The sequence below is a fragment of the Prunus mume genome, linkage group LG4 (genome assembly GCF_029339155.1).
Source record: "Prunus mume cultivar Tortuosa linkage group LG4, ASM2933915v1, whole genome shotgun sequence".
Classification (NCBI taxonomy): Eukaryota; Viridiplantae; Streptophyta; class Magnoliopsida; order Rosales; family Rosaceae; genus Prunus; species Prunus mume.
Genome location: NC_142701.1, coordinates 6,772,615 through 6,791,418, shown reverse-complemented (window position 1 = coordinate 6,791,418; position 18,804 = coordinate 6,772,615). Strand labels below are relative to the sequence as shown.

The 18,804-nt window shown below is 37.4% G+C and overlaps 1 pseudogene; it reads left to right on the top strand.

Moving 5' to 3' along the window:
* The first annotated feature begins 5,874 nt into the window (after positions 1 to 5,874).
* On the top strand, positions 5,875 to 8,346 carry LOC148917796 (uncharacterized; annotated as a pseudogene).
* Positions 8,347 to 18,804: the final 10,458 nt, after the last annotated feature.

Sequence of the window (18,804 nt, the reverse complement as noted above, 5' to 3'; positions counted from 1 at the left end):
CAAAATACGGCTTGTGCTTACTTACAAACACCATCACATGACGACACCAACTTCTAAAGCTTAATGCGAACGACACCTCATGGAGACATCTGGCCTGAACGACACCTCATGGAGACTTTTATTTCTCTTTTCGGCACCAAAGCTATGGAATAACCTCAGGTCACATGTCGAACGACAAGCTTGAGCGATCCTGACAGCATGGAATCAATGAAAAAAGCACCTATTGACGATACATATTATTGCAGAGGAGAGTCCTGCGATCGAGCTCCATGCCCTTCAATAACTACTACCAACATGCTAAAACACAAGAAGAAATACCTTTAATCGGAACTTGAGACTCTGGCCAAGCTCCTGCCACCCAAGCACAAGGGGAGGAGAGTCCCACATAAAACAAGAAGAAGGGACTCTCCCTCAATTATAAAAGGAGACCTCCTCCTTCAAGAAAAGGGAGTCAGAGGGGCTACTAGGGCACCATATGGCTCACAAGGGCCTCATGGGCTTACCCCTGAGCCCATTTACAAGCTCACTTGATCAGCCACTTGAGCTCTTCACTTGGCCTGGCCTTCGCAGCTTCCGGTCTTCAGCATCCGCCTTCAGCCCTCCTTTTAGCCCTCTTGGGTGACCTTCAGCCTTCAGCCTATGTGCAATGTATACGGTCTTTATCATAATGAGAACATACTTCTCCGTGGACATAGCCCATTATTCGGGTGAACCACGTACATTTGTCTTCTGTATGCATGCCTATGTACTTACCGAATGCTTTCACATACAGAGGGTCCTCACCTTCATCATCCTCCTCCTCATCTTTAAGTTGGTCTAATTACTACCCGTTTATTCTACAAAGAGCATGAAACATTGGATACATGCCTTATATGCAATGAGTCGAGGTTCAAAATGACATCTCAGAATAGAACGACTAAGATCCCATAAAAGTCATGCTTTATCTACCCCTGAAACCTAGGTTGCAGCGATTGTATATGTCGACACATACTGCCACAGACATGAGATGACATAAGGAAAAACGGGTAGACGATGATGTGATGCGGCATCCTGCAGATGGGGAGGCATAGAAAGAGTTCGATCGAACGTTCCTCGAGTTTGCTTATGATCCCCGAAATGTTAGATTGGGACTTGCCATTGACGGATTCAATCCGTATAGGGTTCTAAACCAACACCACATCACTTGGCCAATTTTCGTATTCCCATATAATTTGCCGCCTTGGAAATTCATGAAAAAAGAATACATGATGACGACTGTTTTGATAACTGAGAATCATGGCAGGTCAATCGATGTTTCACTTAAGGCTGCTGGTTGATGAGCTAAAGGATTTATGGACAAACGGTATTTGCACGTACGATAAATGAATTGGGAAGATGCTTACTTTGTGGGTAGCAGTTATGTGGATTGTGAATGATTTTCCAGCATATGCAATGGTTTCTGGGTAGAGCATAAATGGTTATATGGCATGTCCTGTATGCAAGGAAGATGTAACTTATGGTTGGCACGCTGGAAAAGTTTGTTACCTTGGTCATCGGAGATGGTTGCTATGGGACCACGAGTGGAGGGAAAAAGATAAAGAGTTCGACGGGAACATAGAGTGCCACCTCAGACCTATACAATGGTCCAGTATTGAGATCTTGGAACAGCTTAATCGTTTGAATTTTGCTCGGGAAAAAAGTTAGTCGGACTGCAGACCTTCTACACATATGAACTGGATGCACAAGCCTAAGTTTTTTGAGCTCCCATATTGGTCGAAACTCAAATTGAGGCACAATCTAGATGTGATGCATGTTGAGAAAAATGTATTTGACACATTGGTGGGCATGATTCTAGATATCGAGGGCAAGACAAATGACACGATCAAAGCTCGTCTTGATTTGGAAAGAATGAGCATACGAAGGGGTTTATGGATGAATAGGGACAGTGATAAAGCTAGAAGGGATCTTGCATTCTTTTCTACGAAACCGAATGACAAGAAAGAGTTTCTAAAGTTTGTATCGCTCTGTAAATTTCCCGATGGGTATGCTTTAATATCGCACATTGCGTGAATGTTGACGGGGGTAAATTTAGAGGACGTAAGAGCCATGACTGTCATGTGTTTATGCAACGCCTACTTCCGTGGGTATTCGACACCTATTACCGGAAGATGTAGTGAAGCCAATCATGTTGTTGCCCAGATTTTTTTCCCAACTGACGGCAAAAACATTGCGAAAGACGGACATGTTTCAGTTGCACCATGACATTGTCCAAGTCCTATGTAAGTTTGAGATGATATTTCCTCCAGCTTTCTTCACAAGTATGATGTACGTGATGGTTCACTTGCCAAAGAGGCATTGCTTGCTGGTCCTATCAACTATCGCTGGATGTATCCAATAGAAAGGTATATAATCCTTATCGTTTGTGTATGCATCATTATCACAGGCTTGCTAATTTGTATCATATCGTTTTATTTTGGCAAGCTTCTCGGAGAGCTGAAAATCAGACTATGCAATAGCGTATAATCGAATGCTCAATTATAGAGGCTTGGGTTCAATATAAGTCGCTTACTTTCTACGTGGAATGTATTTAAAAGACGTGGAGAAGGCTTCAATCGTCCTCGGTCGCAATAATGACGGAGGTATGAGAAATGAAAAACTTTCTGTTTTTGCCCAAAGCGCGTGACCTTTTGGAGATCCTGGACGAGGAGAGTCGTTTTCTAGAAATGACATGGAGGTAGCACATTGGTTCGTATTGAACAATTGTGATGAGATAAGGGCATACTTAGATGAGCATAAAGAGATTGATGAAGCGAGAACATCCATCACATTTGGTTGTCCAGAAACACCTTGAATTATTTCCACAATGGTTTTTAGATTCTGTAAGTTATAAGTGTTTTGTATTTGACAAATATAAATTGTAGTTTTTAATTTTGTTAGACTAATATGTTAATGGTTTTGTATAATATTAGGTGAATAAGTTGAAATCATCGAATTCCTCCCACTTACAATGATGAGTTATATAACTTGGTGTTCGGCTCGATTCGCGCTGAATTGTTCTCGGGTTGTAATGTTAATGACATCAAATTTTTGGGGGCTGCATGAGATGATAATTTGTGTACGCAAAATAGCGGTGTCCATGTCCTAGGTGGAGGCGAAAGTACAGACATTGATTTCTATGGCTCACAGCTGTCATGCAATTGCTTTACAAAGATCGATACCAAGTGATCATGTTTAAGTGTCGATGGTTTGATACCAATCCAAATAGGCCGGGAAGTGTTAAAATCGACCATGGCTTACTATCTGTGAGCATTAACAGAACTTGGTATGATGACGACCCTTACATTTTAGCAAACATGGCAACACAAATTGTGTATCTAGATAACCCTAAAGTTGGAAGTGGTTGGAAAGTTGTTCAAAAGATGGATCATAGGAACGTGTATGCTATACCAAAACTAGACCCAACTGACAACGACGTCGACAATGTGGCTGACCAACCTTTAGAATCTTCAATGGAAAATGATGCGAAAACACTTCGAGATACAAATATTATACAAGAACCGTTTCAAATACAAAGAGTGTCTTCAATCGAAATACCGATTCAGTCAATTACAATTGACCTCGGTGATCTTCCACTATACGTTGTTGCAGTGGGCCCGAGCAACGACGATGATGTAGTTATAGAGGAGGAGGAGGAGGATTGGGAGACCATAAGTGATGATAGCGACAATAATGAAAGTTATTATAGTTCAGATGATGAATAATGACTTTTTTGTAATTTTATTATGTTAGTGTACTGATTTTGTGTAATACAAATGTTTGAAGATATGTAGTTGTTATATCCATACCTTATATATGTGGAGAAATGAAATATTATTAAAATAAATTTAGTTATAAAACATTGGTAAATCAATATATCCAATCCCTTTTAATAATAATTTTTAACATTATTTTGACAAAACACTTTAAAAAATAATGAAATGATAAACAATCTGACCTAAGGGGGTTGTATCCAATTCTAACTTTTATTGACTTTTCATGAGTTTATGAAAGTTTAGGTCAACGCAACAAAAACCACGTGAGACATTATTAAATAAATTGAGATATACAAGAAAATGAAAAAAGGAAAAAAAAAATTGTTATAAAACATTGGTAAATAAATATATCCAAACCCTTTTGATACAAAGTTTGAAAATTATTAACACAATTGCTTTAAAAAAATGAAAATGATACACAATTTGACCTAAATATGTAAATGGCACCAAATCCTTGCGCGACGAATCTATCCTCGTTGCAGCATAGTTTGCGCGACGCAGAAGCTACTCATCGCGTAAAGTTACAATTTTGCGTGACAACCTACCATCCGTCGCGTGAAGACATTTTGCGCGATGAATAGATATCTCTCGTCGCGCAAATATATATTATTTTAATTTAATATAATATATACACGTATATATTTGAAATTGACGATCGAATTGGTTCATTGTATTCATATAGGGTCAAGAAGTGTAGCTGTAAAAAATCATCAAAATCGGAGTTCAAATAACCGTTAAATCATGACTTTTCATTTATAATCGTCAGAAAGTTTTGTCTCGTTATTTGATCTCTGAATGTATTTTTTTTCCAATTTTTGGGGTCTATGATCTTGAAGTATAAATAAACAAGTTTGACGGCTGGATTACTGAAACTAGTTTCGTAGAACGCGTATGCCATCTAAACAATATATTCCCCAACAATGAAGAGTTTATTTATATTTTCGTTAAACATAACATAAGATTATGTGGTTTTTTGCGTATGCCATCAAAACAATATCTTCAATTTAAGATCAAATTTAGCCATTGTATTCATATTTGGTCAAGAAATGTAGCTGTAAAAAATCATCAAAATCGGAGGTTAAAATAACCGTTAAATCGTGACTTTTTTTTTTATAACCGTCGAAAAGTTTTGTCCCATTACTTGATCTCCTGAATGTTTGTTTCTTTCGGATTTTCGGTGTATACGATCTCGAAGTAAAAAAAAAGACAGGTTTGCCGGTTGGATCATCAAAACTAGTTTAGGGGTTTAGGTTTAGAGTTTAGGTTTTAGGTGTTAGGGTTTAGGATTTATGGTTTAGGTTTAAGGTTTAGGGTTTAAGGTTTTCGCGACGAATAAAGTGTCTCGGTGACGCAAAGTATTAAGAACACAGGCTTGCAACGGACGAAACCATTTCTTCTTTCGCGCAATCTCATCCAGACATTTCACTCTCTCTACCCCCTTGAACACTTAGTCCAATTTTTGGCGAATCACAGGCTTGCACGACGAAAAAGTGTCTCGGTCGCGCAAAGGGTTAAGAACACAGGCTTGCGTGATGAAACTATTGCTTCTTCGTCGCGCAATCTCATCCGACCTTTCACTCTCTTCCCCTTGAACACAGCCTTGCGCGACGAATAAATTGTCTCGGTCGCCCAAAGTGTACAGAACATTCCTTTACGCGACGAATTCATATGATCGTCGTGCAATATCGACAAGACCTTTCACCTTTTCTCTCTCCCCCCTATAAACCCTAAACCCCAAACTTTGGTAGCATGACAACGTTGCGTGATGCTTTCCTGTCCTCGTCGTGCAAAATTGCACAAACCTTAAAACCTAGTCCCAAATTTTGGCGGACTCACAACATTGCGCGACGACGGAGCTGGCCTTGCGTCGCACAATATAAATAATAGAGACCCTTGCACGATGGTTTAGGCTAGTCGTCGAGCAAAATAGCAGAAACCCTAAACCCTAATCCCAAATTTTGGCGGACTCACAACATTGCACGACGGAATTAACTATTTTTCATCACGCACGATGCATTTTAAAAAATTTTGGGCTACGCTTTAAGTTGTTCGTCGCGCAAGATCGATTAAAATTTCAGAAACGATGCGATTGCCTCTTTCTTCCTCGAGTTTCAGATTTCAGAACCCTAAACCTCTTCTCTCTCCGCCGCCACCTCAACCCACTACTCCGCCGAATTTGGACCGGGCCGCCACAACCTTGATCCCAGAGCTTCCCACCGTCACCTTCAAGCTTGCCCGCCGTGGCCCGCTTTTCCCAGATTCTCCTCCGCCGTGGTTCTCTCTCCTCCGACCACCAATTTCCACAGTTGATGTATGGTTTGTGGACTATTTTTTGTGCTCTAGCTGATGATTAGATAGGATTTTAGTAATTGTTAGTTTTGGTATCTTGAATTTAAACCCTAAGTTTGGCCGATTTTTGAATTTAGATTCCGGTCATTTTTCGGGGTAGGTCCGAGAAGAAAAATGGTTCCAATTCATGTTTTCAACCTAGGGCAGGAACCTTGGCCCTTAGTTTTTAGAATTTTCCGGTGATTGTTATCGTTTTGGACACTCACGTGCTGCCGGCGCTTGTGATGGCACGTGAGATATGTAGCATGGTGCATTGGGTCCCAGTGCAATCCCCTAGTTGTCATCAGCGCGTAGGTGTGTTCGAATTGGAATTTGGTTACCATTTGACTTTTGAACGGATTTTGCCTATTGTGCGATTTTCGGGTTTGATATGTTCGGACCGTTGGATCGAACTCAAACTCACGTGGTCTAGGATTGTGTAGGATTCGACGGATCGTGAATCGGAACTCACAAACCCTAGGTCAAGCTATGCTTTTAATTAATTAGTTAAAAAATTTAATAAAATTGTATGTGCTTACAAATATTCGTATATTTTATTAATTTGTATGTGTACTAATGAAATTGTGCAAATGTCGGACCTGATTAGAGGTCGTTGGGCGGTGACGATCGCACGAGTTCGAGCCCTCGCATAGCCGACATCGCTGCCACTACTCCAAAGCGATGGACCACTTGCCAATTGGTCTTGTGGGGCCCAGTTGCTCGCTTCTCGGCTTCATCGGTGGCGCAGCCTATTAGCCCGACGGCCATCGGCACGCCAACACCACCTACACCACATCGACTCGATGCGTCGGGGTCACAACCAGTCAGTTAAATTTGTTTTTGTTTTTGTTTTGTTTTTGTGTTTGTATTTTATAGTTAAATTTGTTATTTATTAATATCATATTTCTTTGCAGCTAAGAAGAACATTCGAGGATCGTGTCGGCAGTTGAAGACGGTGAAGGTCACTCAGTTGACCAGTAGTCGTATCAACATCGGATACAACGAGCGACATCGAGCTGCACCGATGCCGGAGTTACATAGCTCCTTGGCCCACGACATTGGTCACGTCGTGCAGACCCATTGCCCGATGCAATGGAAGTCTTGGAAGGTCATGCCTGACGAGATCAAGACAGAGGTGCGCGGCCAGTTGTCGGTATGTATCCTACCTTTTAATTCTTTTTCTTTCAAACTTTATATATTTGTATTACTTAATGTATGTAATTAATTTATTGCAGACGAACTACAACTTGGAGGACCTCGACGACGAGTCGTTGGCGTACGTCAACAAATTCTTCTCTGAGAGGTACAAGTAGTGGAAGAGCGACTTGCACCACCATTTTGAGGCTTTTGATGATCCGAAAGTCGCTTTTCAGGAGGGTTGCCCAAAGGAGCTTGAGGAGTGGGAGGATAGTTGGGCGTGGCTCTGCGCTTATTTTCAGGCGCCCGATTTTGTGGTAATTTGTAATATGAAGTTCAAATTTATTATATATTTCTTACTAATGTTTATTTAATTTTTTATATTTCATTTCAATTTCAACTAATACGTTTTATTTTTTGTATAACAGAATAAAGCCAAAGTCAATAAGGGCAATAGGAAGAAGAAGACTCTTCTCCACCATTCAGGTTCCAGGCCTTGGATGCTCGGTGGCGGGTAATAATAAAATAATTTTAATTTATTTTAATGTCATTATTCTTAATTTATTTTTTTCGTACTAATATTTTTCTTCTCTTGTTCAATTTAAGGGGGGTCCAAATTCTCAGAGATCGATGTCTTTGGTGACTTTTATGTTCTACCTGGGAATGAGTTGGCCGAGTCCCTTCATGTAAGTATTATTTAATTTTAATTCTTATGTTACGCATTCAATTTTAAAGGTTATTATATGAATGTTTTAATTTATATTTTATGTTTTTTTAAATAGACGACGATGGTGGAGAGGAGCCAGTTGGTTCTTCAGGAGTCCGCCTCCCAACTTCCTCCCAATACTCCGATCGAGTCTGTGGATCCTCCACATAATCTGAGTTTCAGATCTTGACGAAGACATTGGATCAGACTCTTGGGATGAGGCCGGGGACATATTGTCGAGGATGGGGCGGACCCGTTCATCGCAGTCAAACAACAGTGGACTGCTTTGATAGCACAGTGGCCACTTTTAGAGTCGATGTAGGTGATTCTGCATCTCTTGCACGGTCCGCATTCCAGTCCCGCATTTTGATGCGTCGACCCTAGCCTGTCCACCCGAGCATCCCCATCAGACCACGACCCTGAGACCCCCAAGACCTTCGAGCCGCATGTGCTAGACAACAATGTAGATTTTGGAACATTATTTGACTAGTTTTTTATTTTCATAATTATTTTTTAAAATTTTCTCTTGTAGTATACATGTATTTTATTTTATATAATAAATGTATTCTTTACAATTCTTTTTTTTTTTTTGCAATTTCATTTTATTACCAAAAAAGAAAAACCAAATTCATTTTTTTAGAAAAAAAAAAGTAATATTAAATTTATATAATATATATTAATTTTGCACGACGAAACGTTTCTCGTCGCGCAAAGTCACATTTTACAAAATAAATAAACATAATTTTTTTTAAAAAACATATACTTTATTCTTCGCGACGAAGTCTTTTGGCGAAAAGGATATCGCGACAATGACTTTTTCGTCGCGCAAACGTAGTAGACATAAATTGCGCGACGAAGAACTATTCATGGCTCAAATGCCTGCGACACGAATCGCGCGACGAATATTATCCGTCGCGCAGTGTTCTCGTGACGAACCATATTTTGTCGCGCAACAAACAGTTGTGTCGTCCCTAAATCTTTTGTGCAACGATGGTTAACCGTTGCACAGTTTTGGGAGACAAATACAGAAAATTTGTCTCGCAAAATCTTTCTTCACGCTCTTTGTGCGACGGATTATGCTCGACGAAATTTTTGTCAGTAGAAATTTGTGCGACTAAAAGTAACTTTGCGTGACGAAATTCTTTTCGCTTGCGGAAACCTGTAAAATGTAGTAGTGAAAATACATATTTTTTAAAATCAAATGTACAATACACGTATTAACGCCCTGCCACTCCTAAATAAAATAGTTCATAACACTCTCAACCCTAAGTTTGTGTTTGTTGGTGGGTAGTTTTGTTTTAGAGACGACTGTTCTGATTTCTGTTTTGTCTGGACTCTCTTGTTAGCCTGTTGTGTGTGACACTCTTTCCTCGCTCGGAGTTTTCCCATGTGGTTTACCTAAGAAGATTTTAATGAGGTCGTTGTTAACATGCTGACTCTTATGTAATATTCTTGAGTTATTGATGTAATTTCTCTTCCTCTCAAAAAACCCTAACCAGCATCTAATTTTTATTTTTAAAAAAAAAGAGAAGTAAAAAAGTTTATATTTGTAACAAATTTGTCTATGACGAGAAACAAATATATACCTAATGCGATTTTTTTATTTTTTTTAATTTTTAGTCATAGTAGATTGAAACCTTAATCTCTATTCTCTAGCTAACTCATTATAAGAGTAAGAACTTCTTGCCAATACCATAATCACACGAGGACACAATGAGAGACTATCAAACCAAACTGCCCTTAAGCACATTTGGAAAAGAGATACACGCCTAAATAATGCGCTGATTCGATGTGGACGACATCGTTTCAATAATTTCCTGAGGAAAATGAGATGCCTTGATGTTAGGCCATAGATATATAATTATGTATAAATAAGAGTTTAGGATTAGGATTATATCACTTAAATCACATATATAATTTGTTTCATTTCATTTACTTTTCTTTACTCATTTCTAGTTTATAATTGGATGATTAGCACATTAATTTGTGTCAATTATTAATACAACAATTATATATATATATATATATATAAATAAGATGAACAATATATCATATCACTAAACATAATCATATCACGAAACATAATCGTACTACTACCACCAAATATAATCATGTTTTTCTTGAACACATCACCAAACATTTACATATTTATTTATACCATCCTTTAAAAAAAATATCTTTTTGATACTTATTATTTTTTTAAATTATTTCTTAAAACGTATTATGGTCTAATTATGTAATAACCTCAAAAATAATACTTTGTTTTATTATTTTTGTGGAAAATCTTATTAAGTTGTGTGACTTTATTGAGTATTTTATAAATTTGGTTTGATGTGAAAATATTGGAATTAAGTGAGTTTAATCTCAAATTTAGACTAAAATGCCCTTATGATTAAGTTTATGATTTTTTTCGAATGAAGTATTAGCCCAGCCCGCCCAATGGGCTTTCTCAAGCCCGACCTATGGGTGATATTTTCTCTTTCCTCTTTAAAGCCCACGAGCCCTACTTCGGCTCAATACCTATAATGCCGACGCATGGCCATATAAGAAAAGACCTAACATGATCAATCCGGAATAATGGCACCTAACCAATTTGGCCTAGTCACATGCCATTACAGCCGTTACGTGAGTGGCGGACCAAATATTATGCGTGCATTAAACTCATTAATCATCCCACATCCCAAGTCCAATGGTTAATTGAACATGATGGCCGGAATAAAGGGTCTCAACATACCCAATAGACTCAAAGGCAAGAAACCAGCCACCCAGAGACCGTATAAAAGCCAAACCTCCATCAAACGAAGTTAATTGTTAATAAAACTAAAAACCTTACTTCTTTGCAATCGCTTATTCTAAGTCTAACTTAGGTATCAGAAGTCTTTTGAATCACATTACACCAAAACACTAATATGTTAAAAACTCAATTTTCTTCTTTCTTGAATTTCACATTACACAAGTCTTTCTAAGAGAGAGTGGAATTTACGCACCTTCTCTACTTGAGTTGACTCAAATGACTACCTAATAAATTGACCTCTTTTCTCTTACCAAGACTGACTTGAAAAAAAATGGTGAGAAATATAATTATAATTTTTTTTTTGGTCAAGAAAAATATTATTTTAATTGTTAAACATGTGAGTTGTGTTCTGCAAATTGTGGTGTGCATCTACCAAAAGAGGGACACAGAGGAAAAGTGTGGTATGAAAGTGCATGTGCTGAGTCTTTCTAATTCCGAGGTCTCTTTTCGCTTACTCTAAGTACTTATAAAACGAATGCCCACAGATCAATCCCACTACGTATCAAACAAGTTGCATGAACTCCTTGGATATATTTGATATAGCTTTTCCGTGAGGATTTATTTCCTTTTCTGGGTTGAAATTCAGCTTATTGTATGGATATAAATGTGACATGACAGAACTTTCATTTTTAAATAAATAAAATCGAAGTGCTATCAGTATGAAAAATAAATAAATAAAATCGAAGTAAATAAATAAAGAGACCATTATCTGTTTGTATAAGCTATATTGTTTATTTGGTTCAGGTAATATAGATAGACCCGCACTATCAACGGGAAGAAAAAATAAATATATACACTTGTAGGGGCGTTTTCTTGGCCTACAAATGGGCTGCAGAAGGAGCGAACTGATGAAATTATCCCATGTGCCTAAGTTCAGAAATCAAGTCCCAAGAATGCTTCGAAAGGACAATAGAGCCTTAGAAAACACCTTGGTTACCTTCACCAACAAAAATAACAACAGCTTACAGATGAATTTTTAGTGCTTACAGGTAGAATCTTAGCATGGCATGGGAGCAAAGTTGTCATGAGTTTAGCCGTAAAGAGAAAGAGCTGTGAGTTTCTATGAAAAACAAGAGGAAAAGGAGGAAAGGATTATCAGAGGTTTTGGTGGAGAAGAGGAGAGAGGCTAGGCAATGGGTGGCTTAAGTCTTTTTTCGGCAGCTTAACAGAGGTTCTGTCAAGTATCAGAATGATCTACCAAGAGGAAAAACAAGGGAGAAAAGGATAAATTGAGCACGAAATTGCTGGATTTTGGAAGTAAGAGAGGAAGCTTGCTCTCTGGATGTAGGTTGTCCTTTTGTTGGGTAGAAGAGGCCTTATTTATAGCCGCTGGAAACTATTCTTTTCCAAGAAACCCTAATGGTTTCTACTAATTTGGCCAAACTTTTCCCTTTCTTCCTTCTCCCTTCCTTTGACTTATCTTATAATGATAAAAATCTCTCTGTCCATTTGCACAAAATCAGGGATTTTTGAGTGCTCAAGGCCCTTTCCCGCAACTGTTTCAGTGGGAGACTCCCATTCTCAGCTAGTTCCCTTTTCTTTCCTTCCTCCTTCCATGGCTAGATCTGATGAAGGAAAGAAAATGGGTATACATGCTGGTTCGAAGGGTGCCTTTCCCTTGCGCTCTAAAATCTCTCGGTCCTTTGGATGTTTTTGCTTGAAACTTGTTCCCCCCATGTGCTAGAGCCTCTCAGCAGCTTACACACATGGATATTTTAGCTTTCATCGTGGCTTTTTTTTCAACTAGGTGTTGGAGATTTGCAGATATTTTCTTGGGTTGCTTGGGCCTTCTAGGACAATAAGTTGGTTTATCGAGTAAATGGGCTAACTTCATCAATTGTTTGGCTATTTTGGTTGAGTTAATGGGCTATTTTGGTTGAAGTAATAGGCTATTTTATCTTTTGTGCTCACCCACATGTTTGGACCTAAGAAATGGGCTTGAGTTCCGAGGCTCCCAAGCAACCCAGGACTTCCATTTCTCGGCCCATCAATGGGCCTCATGACAATTCATTACCATCCATACCACAACCCACTCATGCAAGCCCCGGGTATTTGAGTGGCTTGGGCCCACTTAGGCTTGTAGCGTGGTTGGGCATGAAATAATGATTTCCTGCTTGACATGCTTTAATTTTATAGTCTTTGAAGAGGGACATGACGTTCAATTTAGTATGGGCTTGTAGAGCTAGTGTCTTTTATAGGCTCATTTCAATTTTTGACATGACGAATTGCATATTTTTTGGCATTGCACGTGGATTATGACTCGTGTGAACGTGAATAACGAACTTTTGCGTGCTCCAAATTGGGTCTTTTCTTAATAAGACATTGCGCTAGGCCGAGAATTCATTTGGGCTGAACCGTGGATTTTTTGGGCCTTAACAACACCTCAATTTTTAAACATGAATTCTTTTTTTTTTTTTTTCTGCAAGAAAATAATTAACATAAATTTTTTCAATTGTATTCGTTTTGGAGTTTTTCTGGAAACCCAAATGCTTATTTTATTGGACTGCTGCTTGTGTCATGCTTTATTTAAAATTGACCATTACTTGAACATAAAATTCGTTATAAAAGAAAAACATAAAATGTAGGATACTGATATTGGCAGGGACGTATGAGTTCCTATTTATATGGAAAGGAGAAAAATATTTTCCTAAAAGGTATCGAGACTCAATGCTAAAGGAAGGACATGCAGGGTTGTTTTGGACTAGTTTGAAGTGATGTTAACAAGTTTCTTTGTCAATTAGAGGCATGATTTTCACTAAAAATAATTAATTATGACTAATCTATTAAGGAATTATCACTGATAATCCCTAAACCACCCAAGAATAAACAGTATCACTACGACGTCGACAATCGACAACCAAAATTACATGGCAAAGAATTGACCACATGATCTCACTTAGCGGACAAATCCACGACATCAACTTTTGTCAATCAAAAGCAACAATAATACATATCCTACAAAAAAAAAAAAAAAAAATTACATCTCAAAAAGATTTTTAAAATTGGGAAAAAGTGGCCCTTTTTTGGTCAATTGGAAAAAGTGCCCCTTGGGCCACCCTATGGTCACCTTGTCTTGCAAACATAAGTTCTCCAATTAGGCGGGATTAAAGCATCCAATTAGTTGGGTTTCGACTCCAAGTCAAGGTCGAGAACTCTGAGTCAGGTTTTGATTTCAAGTTGGAGTCAAGCAATTCCAAGTCACTCAACATCAGTGGGTTTTTCAACCAAGACCAGAGCTCTAGAAGTTACGATGTTCTACCAGATGCTAAACTAAATTCTCTGAGGTTCAAACCCAACCTATGAAATTAGACCCAAAACTTCCGGATAATTTACATGCAAGTGATTGAGGTCATATAAGGAAGGCTTATTTACTGTAGTACCCCCTAAAACTACTGTCAAATCTCATATTGCCCCCCAAAACTTAAAGTGGCCCATTTACCTGCTTGATCGTGGTTTGGTGACCCACTTTGCCCCTTGTCGTTAACTCCATCCAAAACTCTATTAAAATTAATGACATGGCAAGGGTATTTTTGTAGTTTCATACACATAGATCATTATCCACTAATTGAGGGGTGATGTGGCAAGTGGAGCCCACGTACACACACATAAAAATATAATTAGATGTTCTAATTATGAAAACTAATTAAAAGAATTAAAATAAAAACACAAAATAAAATTAGATCCCAGCCGCCCAGCCTCCATTCCCACCCCCATTGGCTCTTGCAAATACCTTGGAAGAAAGGAACTCATCCCACTCCTATCTCAGCCTCCCAAGCTCTCATCTCCATCTTAACCTCAAAACCCAATTTCAAATATGGGTTATTTGAAACCCAGCCCCCTTCCCCAACCTCTCTCTCTCTCTCTCTCTCTCACACACACACACACACACACACACACAGGTTAGCAGCTTCAAGCCCATCTCCATCACCATTACCCGTGTACCCATCTCCTACCCTTCGGAAACTGGAGCCCTGCTCTGTGAGACCTCGTTACAAATTTGAAGGCCTTTGGTTTCCCCTGTCTCCCTTCGTCCAACCATCTTCTAGGTATTCATGAATGGGGTTGACAAAGTTTTGGATGAAGTTGACGTCAGGGGCTAAAGTGAGTCACCAAACCATGATCAAGCGGGGTAAATGGGCCACTTTAAGTTTTATAGGGTAATGTGAGATTTGACCGAAGTTTCAGGGGGCACTACAGTAAATAAACCTATAAGGAAAGTAATTAAGAGGATTGATGTCAATCTGGAATATTCCTATGAAGGAGGAAATCAAGTGATCAGATTTGCAATCCGACGAACTTCGTCCACATAAGGAAATAATTTGAACAAAGTCCACTTTTGGCCATTTAATGGCCAGCCAACTTCCTAAACCTAAACCCATGGCTGGAACATTTCCTAATTTACAGTACCTGCAAAGAAAAGCTAGTTTTAAATGGGCTTCAAGACCTCTATCCAAACTCAAACGCAAGCAAAGCAACTAAAAATTAAGTTTACAACCCGGGAATAATGAAAGTAGAAAAAGATAAATGAGGAATCCCTACAATGCAAATAGCAGCGATGCCTCGATATGGTGGTCTCGACCTTGGATATCTAAAACTTAAGGAGCGCAAAACAGAAAATGTGAGTGGACAAAAAGAAAGCGTTAAACATAATTTATATTCAACATAAATAACCTCCTCCGTTCTAGAAAATAATGTAAACGTGTTAATTTAATCCTTATTGTAAAACCATAAATTCAACACCACCAAGATATGTATAAGGGAAAACAATCCAACTCGAGGATTGTTTATTCTCAACCAAATGTCGGGATCTTGCATCACACATGTGGCTAAGGATGAGCATTCCAACAAGGGGACTATTGCTCCCCAGTACGCACGAACCAATATCACACATAGTCCGAAACCGAAATTCATATACTTTAATAATAAAATAATAATAATAATAATCTGTGGAAATCCCATATCATATTGTCAAAGCCAAGTCTAGCCCGATAATAAAATCCCACAACCTCATTAACCCAAAATAAACCAATTTTCAATCAAATCACATTTATGCAAACAATTCCATATTTGAAAAATAATGCTCATTTAAAAACAAATGTCCACACACAACAAGTCGAATGCTACCTCAACCCTAAGCAAGTTCATCCTGAGCTATATATTGCGTCTTGGTACCTCACTCGACGGAAATGGTGGCCAAAGTTGCCGGAAATTAGCAAAACACCCTCGAAAAACCTAAGTTCTTCTCGTTGTCAAATTGAGCTCTTCAGCTGCTAACTCAATCGAATTTTGGGTGGGATTTGTAGAGGAGGACGAGAGGAAGATATTTCGTGAAGGTTGCGACGGCGTTGGAATTTGAAATAAAAGCGGTGGTGCCACTGTTCACAAGGGGGAGAAGGAGAAATTTTTCGGGCAAGGAAAGAGAGAAAACCAGAAAAATAAAATAGAAGAAAAAAAGAAAAAAGAAAAAGGAATTGGGTCTGAACTTTAAATTGGGAATTCACAATATTTATGTTTGTGCCACTACACTTCTGTATATCATAACTTCTCCATTTTAAATTGGAATTGAGCCTGTCGCTTGTCTACGAACTCGTATTCATGAGCTCCATGCAACGGTGATACTCAATTCCCCAAATTCCTTTCCACAAAAGTGACTAAAGTGCCCCTACCTTCAAGGGCAAAAATGGATTAAATAAAAACAATTTATTAGGTCGGAGTGTTACACAAGGACATGTCCGATCAACACAAAACCTATCTTTTTTCTTGCACTTTTGAATTCCTAGTTTAGGTTTTACATTTCCAAGCACTTCAATTCCTTAGTATAAAGTTTATTTTCTTGAAATTTAGATTCCATTGTTCTTGAATTTTCATTAAGTTTACTTTATCGAATTTCATTCAAGTTTACTTTAATATAAAGTTTATTTCAATTTATTGTTCTTATTTATGCTTTATCTTAATTTAAGTTTAATTATCGCTTTAATCCACTTTCTTACATTTACTTTCTTGTCATTTAGTTTAATCACAGTTTTAATTGAATTACATCATTATCACTAAAATCCTCAAACCCTAAAAATAAACATACAAAGCTCAACCATCCTTGACGTTGAGGAAGTGAAAGAACCTAAGCCAAGAAGAGGTTCTCTGCTTGACCGATCAATCAGTTGATTACAAGTCAGAAGCACAAACACAACAATTCGACCCTTTCCATTTAAGCCAATCAGTATTTGGTGGTGCACGTCTATGTATCCAAAACAAGAAGGATCAAAAGTTCCTTCCATCAAACACCAAAGTTTCCTTCAATATGATTATGATAACATGGTTCTTACAACGTGTGTATTATATGTGAAGGTGCACCATGAAATGTAAAGTGGTGCACTGATATATACATACTAATGGAAACGCACGTCAATTCATAAATAAATAATATATTTATTATATTATTATTGGAAAATATATGTCGACATGAGAAACATTCAGATAATTATAACTGAAAGGTTATATGTAGTTGAATTTGAATGAGACATTATAACTTGTTCACAAGGGTTTGTGTTGATAATTGAGTTTATAATAATTATAACTAACCCTTATCAAGTTAAATATACTTACTTCCAAATTTGGTACCTCACACTAATGCAAGTTAGGAGTCCTTGGGACCAAGGGCGTAACCACTCTCATACTAGGGTGGGCTCTAGCTTAATGCAAGTTTTTGGACATAAATAAATTTGCTGCTAATTTATGTGAAGTTCATCCCACTCAATGAAAAATTGGCTAAACCTACCCTAACAAAAATAGGCACACTCCACTAGACAACTGCCAAAACAAAGCTCACCAGTCTCCTCTACATAATAGATGGAAATTAACAAAAATTATAGTCCATCATGATGAACATTCCTAATTCTTTCCTTACTTGAGACTTTATTTCTAATCAGCCGAGAATCTACAAATAGAAGGCTCAACAATCAAGATGATAAAACATTTGATTCTCTCATCTTTTCTTTTTTATCATGTTTTTTTTTTATTAACTCATCTTTTCTTACTTTTGTCCTTTTAAAAAAAAAATTATAAGCATAATGAGGTTTTTTTATTGGTCAAACAATCCAGTGAGGTTGGAATTAGAATCTCTCTCTTTCTTTTTGTTTATTTGATAAGGATTTTTCTTTCTTTTGAGATCTCGATAGCATATACTTCTCTTCAAGGCATATTCCAGTTCACTCATACATTGACTGCCTAACCATACGAAAAAAAAAAAAAAAAGACTGTATAGGCGTTGACTGGTCTGTGAGGACAATTAAATTGAAAAGATAACTTTTCTTTTTCTTTTTGGCCAATGAAATAAATCAATTGCAAAACACAACCCTCAAAACAATCAACTCCTCACTATTGAGTTTGATCCTAATTACTACTTGGTCTAATTTGTTTTTAATATCCCACAAATCTGACTTTTTTCTTGGCTAATATGATCACAGTTGAACAATCTTTTTTCTTATTTTCCAGTTTGCAAAAATTAACATATCCTTGTTAACTGCATCAAGTACTAAACAATTTTTAGAGTTGAATAACGAAATTATGTACAATTTAATTTTGCCTCTTAGAAATTTTACTTTAACTGTTTTCCTTTTATTTTATTTATTTTTTACTTTTAAACTTGAGGAGTCTTCTTTTGTTTTTTTGTTTTTTTATTTTTTGGTCAGAAGAGGAGTCTTCTTTTGTTAGAAAATAAAGATGTATCCAAATATTTGCTGTGTATGCCAATAATAATTAAACCTACTTTATTTGATCTTATCATTAAAGGTAGAATTTCTAATGTTTCTTTATTATATATTGATTATCTATTGTTACATCTTGATAATTCTTCCACAACAAAGGTATACCACTGCAATGGGCTAATTACAACTTAATGTCGAACTCACCACAAATCTATATCATCTTTGTATTTATATTAGGAGTAATGCTACTCTTACTATATTTGTATATCACATTCTCATACCACCTTATGTGGCACATGAAGTGGATAAGCCACATCAATTAAAAAGTATCAATAAATCATAAAA